We start from the raw sequence: 10,679 nt of genomic DNA on the forward strand, positions 1-10,679 counted from the left end.
GTATTTGTGTGCATAATTTCATGGTTTTTAATATGTAAATCGCATCTCTTCTAAAGAACTTGTTCCTCCCATACTCCATAATAATTGGCTCGGTCTGAAATTACGGATCTTTTTGAAATTTCTTTTAACATGCCCCCAAAACAAAAGAAAGTACCTTGGTGTAAGCTCATCTTAAGACCAGGCGAAAGGGATCAGTCTTTCAGGGTAATGACTAGTAGTGTCAAATGGGTCAGGTCCAAGCTTTTTACGAGCGTAGAAGCACCAATTTTTTATAACTTTGGGGTGCACAATCTGAGGATGACTTTTTGCCATCTAATAACCCTTCGGAGCTTTCCAGAATGGGTGTTTCTGTAGGCTTCATCTAGTTAATTAGTTTAGTTTTGAATAGTATTGGCTTAATGGTTTGCACTGCACTGTCATCGTCAATTCAGCAGCATAAACCTACAATCTCACGTTACTAAGCTGGGAACCTCCCATAGACCCCCTCGATTGGTATTGTTAAGGTCTAAATGCCTAATTATAAGGTATTACAAAATCTGGGCCCAAAGTGCACGTTGGTGAGACTTGAGAGTACTGTGTAAGGTAACAACTTCGGCCGTCTAATAGTAGAGCTCCATAGCTGCAGCCCATAGGCCTACTCGAAATTCAAAGAGCACCAGTTGGGTTTTCACTAGAATATTTCCAACCAGGATGATAAGTATTGTAACCTGAACCACTAACATAACAGCTTTCATTCTTTGAGTTCTCTACCAGTAACTTTCGGTATAGATGGTATTGTAACGTACAGATTGTACTTATTCTAGTTGGGAAGCATACGTTGCTGCGACTTGCGTGATATTTGCCTCTTATAGCATCCAAAGACTTGTGACAAGGTATAATGTACACGTAAAAATTAAAAGGAAGAATAATATATATATATATATACCTCGCACCACTGAAAAACGTACAAAATTTTTACTGAAACACATGGAGCCCACTCTATTTAAATTGGGTGGGTGTAATCAAACTTACATTACCCATATATATTATATATAAGGAAACAAAAACTGAGAAAGAAAAAGCAAAAGGAAAGTAAAACAAAATGACATTATATACGCCAGGACCATACATGAGTGACTAAATTACAGAGGCTTCGATCTTTTCCAGCACCTCTAACCTTATTTTTCTCTTCCAGCTCTTTGTCATGGCAACAAGGTTGACCAACCCTATTACTTGAGTCTTACTGTATTCCTGCAAGGTAACAAGTATAGGATATATAACAACTATATCCAATAATTGGGAAGGTTCAGTAGATTTATCATGTGATGGAGATAGTTACCGGGTGACTGTTATATATAATTGGGCCCAATGGACATACTCAGTTTCTGGAAGGTAGTAAGCCTGTTTCAGAGAAGAAGGCTGTAAGTTTGAGCTATTGTCTCGAAATCAAATGGTACCCATTCCAAGTGGGTCATAATTAATATTTTAACTGCACCAAACTTCTTTTATCAATGACTATTGCCTTGTTCCACACTGCATCACACTTCTCTATAGACTTATTGCCTTACTACATATGACGGGATGAGGTACAGAAGTGACTTCATATTTTAACTGCTTCACACTTCTCTGTTTGCCTATTGCCTTATTTCATATATGTATGATTATAGGAGGGATACAGATAACCACAAATTATTTACGGCTAAACTGAAAATGTGGATTGCTTATTCTAAAGAAACAGAATTCAACAAGGTGTAATGAGAAACGTCAAATATTCTAAGTTCACCTTAACAAAAGTTTCAACAGTTTGCAACTTTGGCTTCACATTTATAGAGACAAAATGTTGTAGGCCATTGATCAGAACCTGCATGAAAGTCAAGGTAGAAGCTCAGTTTCACAACTGAGTGAAGAAACCAGGGTGGGTAATAAAGAGAAACAAGCGTGAGAAGTGCTATAATCTTAGAAGAAAACCTGAAGGTCCAGCGACATTAGAGCTCGTCCTTCATCAGTACACCTCCTGACGCGGCGATAGGCCTTCAATAAGTGTTTCAGCCACAATTTCAAGTCCATATTCTAAAAGGAGGTCTTGAATCTGGTATAGTTTTTAAAAGTTAAGCTATAAATTACAAGTTCACATGTCAAACCAGGTAACTTCAAATAAATCATGCAAAAGAAACTAGAAAAGAGAAAAGTAAAGTTCAAGATCAATGTTACGGAGAAAAAGAAAATATAAAGATCAAGAAAGAACTCATTTATAAGTAAAATCATTCTTTCAAATTAGTTTCACCATACATGCCACACTAAATAAATTATCTAATAGAGACCTTCCTTGGGCTAAAGACTTCTTTTCTCTATCCCTTCCTTTGTATTGGAGCTCTGGCAGGAAGAAAGTCAGAAACCAAAATCTAACCTCTTTTACACACCCAATCTGCCAATGTGATTCAGCCACGTGTCCACTAATCTAGGAGGTTTTGGGGCCAACAATAAGGGATCTGTTTTACACATTATAATGCAACTTTAAAACAGGTTGTGACACGTGGCTATGGACCTTGGGGAAATCCCAGGGTATTGGGTAATTTTAGGTGTTTCTTTTCCACATGGCAGCATCCTTTTACATCGTATTAACTTTAACTTTGGATGTGTCGTGATCCAGTTAACCTGGCACGCATGTTGCATCCACATTGTCGGATTTGTACTTTGAAGTGAAAATCTATTATAAAGAGAATATTTTCATTTTACAAGTAGAAGTTTCCATGTTCCGAGTGTTATTGTGCATGTGCATCCACTGATGGATGCATAAACCACTATTTTTTGTTTTACTTTCTATATTTAGAAATTTTGTTTCCTAAACCCTAAAATACTCTTTTAACCAGTGAAGGTGGGAATCAAACCAAAGACCTTCTACCTATCCTCCCAAGGCTTGACTAGTAGGCCAGAGTTTCATCCGCAATGGATGAAATTCATTTTTAAGTTAAGAAAACACATTTTTGGAGCAAAATTTTTTGTTTTGTATGTGTTTATTTAGGGGTTTTCAAATAGCATTTGAGTGAAGGAATGATTTTAGGCATAAATCCTTCCTAAACACTAGAAATTAGTGCTTTAAGGAGGGAATATAAATTACGGTCGCACTGTGGTCCTAGAATCGAAATTGGGGATGACCAATTTTCTCTTCATATTGAACCCATCAGTTCAGTGTTAGCATAAGAGACTATCAATCAAAACAAGCCAAGTCATATTGAAATGAATACGTGTGTCAGAGTCTAACACGGATGCAGAGTGTCCAACACGACAACTTACATGAAGTAGAACATAGAGACACAGCTAATTAACTGTTACTATTCTTTAGTTACACCACTAATTCTTGGGCACAAGAACTTCCAAATTGCCTCCATACAAATAATTAACTATGAAAGTGGCATACCATGGAGCTATAACTATATTAATATATTATTTTTTAGTCTTTAGGTTATACAAGAAACCCTAGTTTGAAACCGTATGTGCAATGTGTGTGTGTCTATCTGTCCAACAAGGATTTTTTTAAAAATATGAAGTGTCCATGTTAATAAAGTTACTTTTTGAAAAATGTGTAGTAGAAAAACATTACCTCCTTATGAATTCGCCATGTGCTAGCCTTGTTTTGTAATGCTTAAATTCTCCCCAGTAACAAATCAACATTACCTATCGTTAAGGCCAGATAATGTTACGCCATTATAATAAAAACTTCAGAAGTAACATGTCCAAACACGATGACAAATGTAGTGAAGACACAAATGCTTAACAAGGTTGCATGCACTATAAATAGCAATGGTTAAAACTTAAAAGTACCAACAAAGTCACAAAAACCATTACGTATCTTCATTGGACATCAATAGCAATTTAATAATAAGATAAGATTCTAAAAAGTCTTGTCTAGTTCAACGTGGACCAACCTAGTAAAGTATCTTGTGCATCAGTCTGTATCAAGAATAGAACTTTGATAGCATTTTCACAAAATCACTAGCGCCAATATCAAAACCCAGCCAAAATTATAGATGAGAAGAGAGAAGCAACTTTGATAGAATTTTCACAAAATCACCCTCAATACCTCATTATTCTTTACGCTAAGTAGTGTAACCTAGCATAGAACAATAAATATGAATATATACAATAAACATAAAATATGGACACCAATAATGACGGTCTGATACCAGGAACATGCAAGTGTACTACATAACCCAGCATAAAAATTGTGTAATAGAAGTTGGAATTTATCCAGGTGACGACTGTAAAATTGTTAATACAATGGAATTGCTTTCAATGTTGTTCTAATATGCTTTGGTTAGTGTAGTTTCCATGGTAATGTTGGGTTCCGAGTAAAATATCAGCTGAATAACCTCCAAAACCCAAACAGCGGCATCTTTACATTTGATAGTAGTCTATTTTTTTTCGAGTTCGCTACTGACACACATCAGGATTCATCGCAATGCTTTATTTTACATTTTACTTAATTTTTTTTATCAATAAAAGGTATTTATATTGATGTAATCAGAAGCCAATTGGACAAATGCCAAGTGGTCATCTTGACGCATTATCAAAGCCAACTTAGCCTTTTTAACTGTAAATGACTTTAATCTCGTGCTTTGATTAGCAAATCACCCTAAGCGCCAAACATTAACACAAGAAGGTCAATGCACCAACACAAAGACGGTATGTTCAATACAAGAAATTATCAAATGTTTCTAAAATGTCAAAAGTGGACCCGATAGTTCAAAAAAAATTTGCTGAAAGGACCTATCAATCAATATACCCCAAAAGACTTATCTTTTTAACTAATTGCAAAAAGACAAGCAGCTTATATGGACCCGATAGTTCAAAAAAAATTTGCTGAAAGGACCTATCCAATCAATATACCCCAAAAGACTTATCTTTTTAACTAATTGCAAAAGACAAGCAGCTTATATATAAGCTGCTTGTCTTTTGCAATTAGTTAAAAAGACAAGTCTTTTGGGGTATATTTTATATATATATATGAACATTATCTAGATGATCTAATTCAGTTTAGGCGTTTCGGACACTATGACTGGATATTTTATGTAAAATCTGGGAACAAATCCAATGGTAAGATTCATAGAAAGCTAAATAAAAATAGACATCAAGAAAAAGAAAGATGAAATATAGATAGACTACAGGAGAATAGCTGACCGCAGCCAACATAATGCTAGATTCATGTATCAATATTTTCCATAAACAGTCACTGCAGATCACTATTAATGTTTCAAGCAACATTGATTAAGTAAACATTAACATTTCCTTACAATAAAAGAAAAAATTCATCAAAAATAGAAGTATTATGGACTAACAAATAATCAAGATCAATGTAAGTTTTCTTGTCAAAAGAAAGAAAGAGAAAGAAATAAGTGCATTAGAACCACCATAAGTAAATCCAAGGACACTAACCCATTGTGCTCTAGTCCAAGATCCTTCAGCTCCCATTTGGCATTAGCAATCCGATCCACATACCTGCTACTCTACTAATTAGGGATATAACATAAATTGTGCTCACCATATTCTCAAATAGTCAACGCAAAAGTTCTTTATTTATTTTGGGTCACAAAGTAACAAGAGTTTGTTCTCATAACAAGTTACAATGTAAATTGAAAGTCAAGTTCAAGATTACATTTCACACCCAAACTGGTCTGTGCAGATAAAATTACAAAATGCAAAGGAAAAATGTCAAAAGCCTTCAGCTATAATTTTTCTTTATCTTTTTTGATAAGTAAAGAGATAAACTTTATTAAATCAAAGAAAGTAGACTGAGATAAACCTACAAGTACGAAGTAAGACTAAGAAAAAAAAAAACCAAAAGGAACCCTTAGTCAAGAATCTCTGTACAATGTACATATCCTCTCATCCAGCTACAAGTTGTTTAAACTGAATAATTCTAAAGGGGTCCATGTAGACTTTACTCCAATAACATAGAAGCCCTTTGATGGCTGATATGACCTCATGAATCCCCATAGTTGTACCCTCAAAGATGCCCCTATTGCGCTCCAACCAAATACCCCACATGATTGCATTCTCACTTTCAGCTATAATTTGTTTCAATAGTTCCTAGATAATATTTAACAGGTGCTACTGAAAGCTAATCAGAAATACTTGCAATAATAAATCCTTCAAATGAGTCGAGATATTATGTGTTTCCATCAACTTGCCTACTTGACTACTTCCCCATGGATGTGAGTCACTTTTAAGTGTAAAACTTCTGCTGAGTAAATAAAATGTTAGATATGACATATTTTTAGTTTCATTGGTAGAACTTGTCCTAATTTAACCTGAAAACAATTAAAAACACCCCGCCCCCTCCCACTGCAGCTGGGACTGACCTTGGGGCCCAAAGTGCAAAGGCTTGACCACCAAGCAAGTGGACAACTTTCAAGTACAGATTTGCAAACCAAATAATTATATGCTCAGATTGGGTTTCCTTCATTTCTTTTCTACATAATAACTTTGATAAAAGACCCCGGACATTCTAAATTGAAGCGCTCCTTAGGTACCGTCACACATACACATTTGATTGTTCAGCCAATCAGACTGAAGAAAGCTTACTAATCATGTTTGTTGAACTATCAGACACATTACCAGGCCTTAAAAACGTGTGAGGATTCCAATTGTTCTATATATATATATATATATGGGGAGGGATCAATGTACCATGGTTTTCATACCATGCTCCACAACTTCACCTACAAAATGAACTAGAACCTAGTTTTTTGTGGATATGTCCAACAAACCATGAAGATCACCTCCACAAAATTTCAACTCATTTGATGGTGTTTAACAATGCCAAAAGATGATTGCAAAATCGGAGTTTGTGAAAAAAAACTCAAAGTTGTCAACAATTTTTAACTAGGTTGGAGGTTTCCAAATGATCTGAATTTTTGTGGAGTAGCCATACATGGTTAGTAGATCATATCCACAAAGTTTTAGCTGTTAACTCATCTTGTAAAGGGCGTGAGTGTAAACCATGGTATAAAAACCACGGTATACTGATCCCTCCCCTATATATATATAGACAAAGAGGTATATATTAGCATTAGAAAGAGAATCTAAAATGAGATATCCCATTACAAGGCAAGAAAAACAGAGAAAGAAAGAAAACAACAAACAGAATACAAAGCTGAACTAATTACAACATGTGAAGCAAAGACTCCAACAGACACAAATATCCCAAAAGTGTATCCCTTTATTGTGTTTCCCAAACCTTCCTTCGACCAAAGAAATATCAAGCCTTTGATCAAGATGATGGCCTCCTCTACTGAAGACAATGTCTTCAAAGTGTATCATATTCCTCTCTGCCTAGCACAAAGGGAGGAATGCCCACAGTTGCAACTCTCCAAGGAATCCCTAACCCATAAAAAAGCAATCCCAACCAACTCTGACTCACTGACAAAATAAGTCCAAACATCCCAACAGAAACTACAGTAGATGAGTGTGAGAAACCGTGGGATAGAAATTAATAAAGATTTTCTTCCACTTTATGAGGGTTATCTGTGGTAAGAATTTTATCCTGTGCCACACACCAGAAGAGGAAGACACCTTGACAAGGAACTTTAGAGCTCCAAATAAGAAAAATAGGAAAATTAGGTATAGAAAAGTAGAAAGACTTAGCAGAGAATTTCCCATCCTCATCACAAATCCAGAAATGACAATCTTTATCCGTCTTCCATTAGGGATCGTCTCCAACATACACAAGAGGGCAAGTCAATTATTAGTCAGCATCACAAATGGGTCGATTTTAAAGACTGAAATGGCTTAAAGTCTCGAGGTCCACCTAGAAGAAAGGTCTCTCACCCAACCAAATATCCTCCGAAATTCTCATCCTACCACCATCACCCAACACATAACTAATCTGTGCGTAAAGGTGCTCATAAGCTTTATGATTACCTTTCCAAACACCCTGCGTGATTAGACCAGTAGCAAGACCACTAACCCAACCCAAAATTATTATCTCCAAACCTAGACTTGACTACCCTTGTCCAAAGACTATTATGCTCATCCACAAATCTCAGATCCATTTCCCCAATAGAACCAGATTAAACTCGGGCATCCTACGAAAACTCCTATATCCAATTGTTGTATCTTACAAGTTATACAAGGTTAGTAGGACCGAATAAGACAAATTTACATTCAAAACACGGAGGCCTCATCTCTTCCATATTCAACCGTTTATCAAAATGTATATTTTCCTTTGGTTAATCAAATATAAGAACAATTCTCCTCATTATAGGACTGCTCAAGATAGTACTGGATTTTGTTGATTTATACTGTTTCTAGATCCATAGACTTAATACTAGGAGTAAGAGTTTCATCATTCCATGGCATATGCTAGAGTTCTCCATCACCATTATTTAATCTACCAATAAACATTGTAGTTCGTAACTTAGCAGGCTTGGGCAGCGCTTTTCTGACTCATGATTATAAGAAACATGAGTAGTCTTCAACTCTTCAAATTATCTGTTTTTTTTTTTTTTGGTATGAAATGCTCCCTAACATCATTTCTCAAAGGGGCCTTACTTGGAATTGCGAGTATGCATACATGATTACATGCATTTCCATGGCCCTGTCTTAAACCATCAAAACCTACACAGACAAACCATACTTAATGACTAACACCAGCAATAACCAAACGCCCTATTATTATTGGTAAAGATGAACTCAATCAAATGAAGAGAAAAATCACTAAATGCCCTCAAGCTGTCCTGTTTACTCATTTCAGTGATTGGACAGAGATTCGAATATGTCCGTCAGATAAACCTGACTTGTCCACTTTATAGATATAAACCTTGCATGATCGCAAAGAAATAGAAACACCAGTTTAGTAAAAATGTGACACCCGTTGATGCAAGAGAGTTTTTCCTCAAAAATTCTTAAAGAATGAAGCAGTTGTTGTGAGAATGAACTTGAAAAAAAAGAAACTTATACATATACATTAAACCTGTATATAAGTTAATTAGAATGGCATATGCTAGCTATATATATTAAGAAAAAATCTCATTGCAAACAAATGAAACTTGGCTACTGTCATTATGAACTCACCCACTTATGTGAAGATGCGATCTTGCAGTCGTTCGATGAATGTGCTCTGTGAGATCTGGTACGGAATCCACCTGGGAAAAGTAGAAACAAATGAGAACTTAATAAAAGAAAAATCCCCTTAAAAAATGTGGATGGAGAGAGCATGGACAATGTTGAATCTATTGAAAAAGGATAATTTTGCATCATTAACACATAATAAAAAAATGCTGATAGGTTGGATTAAAGAAAACATCCTTGGAGAAATAATCACAGTGGTGGGTTGAAATTAACAGTTAAATCAAAAAACAAACCAGACTGGCATAGAAATCTTCAACCATAGCTGCATTGTTTTGCTGAAGCATCGACTGCATATGAGATTTCGATCTATGCAATATTTCTTTAACAATTTGAATTGTCTCAGCTCGGAACATCTTTCCTGTCACACACAGTGAATCACTATCAGATGAAACAATTAATAATAACAAAAATAAAATAAAAACTCTACGTAAATTAAACCATAGAAGTTTTCCTATTAACAATGAAGCATTGCTAATCTTCACATCTTCATTGGCTCATACAACAGAAATATTTAACTGGTCATGTCATTAACTGCGTGTTAAGACTACATTTTTAGAGACTGTCCATTCTTCCACTCTTCTCACAGGAAAAACAAATAATAGAGATATTACTTTTTCTTTCTTTAGGTGGTGATCAGAACAAGATATACAACAGGACTACAGAAAAGGAAACATATAAAAAAAACAGATATATCAAATAATTATCAATAATAATATTTCTTAGGTGGTGCTATGCTATTCTTCAGATATATAAAGTCAAAGTTTTAATAAAAAGTGAAATTCTAGGGCATCTTTCATTCTTTCTACAAAAGCCACTCCACCTCTCCATCTCTTTCTTCCTCAACTACTCAATCACCACACCATAGCACCACAACGACTCCCTTGGATTAGTAGATCTCTTTTCTCCATTAATTTCCTTTGTCACCTCTTTGCTCCATCTCTTATTTTCCCTTTCCAAAAATCCATCTCTTCTGATCGATCTTTAGTCTTTTCTCGCTATTATTTATTTCACTCGAATTAGCAGAAATTTTGTATCGAAATCTCAATTGATTTGTGTCTTAGTGAAGGGATGAACATAACCCAACTCTCTGTCCTATAATCTGTTTGGTGTTTTCATCGAATCGGATATCCAATTCGAATAAATTCGTCAGCGGATTTTGAATTAATTATGTCAGCGGTTGAATGTCATCACAACTTTTGGGATTCGGATATGGTGACAGGCACATCCAAACCGAAAGCTATTCGTTTGCACCCTTAGTTTATTTCCAGCTTGCCCCATTGAAGGGGAGTGTTGACATTATTCAACCCTATATCTACATGTGTTCTACCTATGTTCTATCCGCGAAACTCCTCTCATATTTGCAGAAATTTCCCTCCCTACAAGTCGAGCCTATGGAGAAACTAGCAATTTTTCAACATAGATGTGGTGGGTCATCACATAAATGACACCAGAAACCAGAACAACTCATTCCTAAAGTGGTGGAACAGTGATGTCCAAGATTATAGCCCAAGGGGAGGCGGGTATATTGGATATGCAATCCCATGGCTGGTGAAGGTATTGCCAAAGCTTAA

General features: G+C 35.6%; 2 long non-coding RNA genes across 2 annotated transcripts; both read right to left on the reverse strand.

Annotated features, from left to right (window-relative positions):
- Positions 1-4,202: 4,202 nt before the first annotated feature.
- On the reverse strand, positions 4,203-4,911 carry LOC147482525 (uncharacterized). The gene is made up of 2 exons (XR_015205136.1): positions 4,850-4,911; positions 4,203-4,746 (listed from the first exon to the last, which is right to left on the reverse strand). It is a non-coding gene; the product is annotated as an uncharacterized LOC147482525 (long non-coding RNA).
- A 26-nt stretch (positions 4,912-4,937) lies between these two features.
- On the reverse strand, positions 4,938-9,468 carry LOC147482526 (uncharacterized). The gene is made up of 3 exons (XR_015205135.1): positions 9,342-9,468; positions 9,052-9,122; positions 4,938-5,475 (listed from the first exon to the last, which is right to left on the reverse strand). It is a non-coding gene; the product is annotated as an uncharacterized LOC147482526 (long non-coding RNA).
- Between the last annotated feature and the right edge of the window lie 1,211 nt (positions 9,469-10,679).

This window comes from Coptis chinensis, chromosome 8 (assembly GCF_015680905.1).
Source record: "Coptis chinensis isolate HL-2020 chromosome 8, ASM1568090v1, whole genome shotgun sequence".
Classification (NCBI taxonomy): domain Eukaryota; kingdom Viridiplantae; phylum Streptophyta; class Magnoliopsida; order Ranunculales; family Ranunculaceae; genus Coptis; species Coptis chinensis.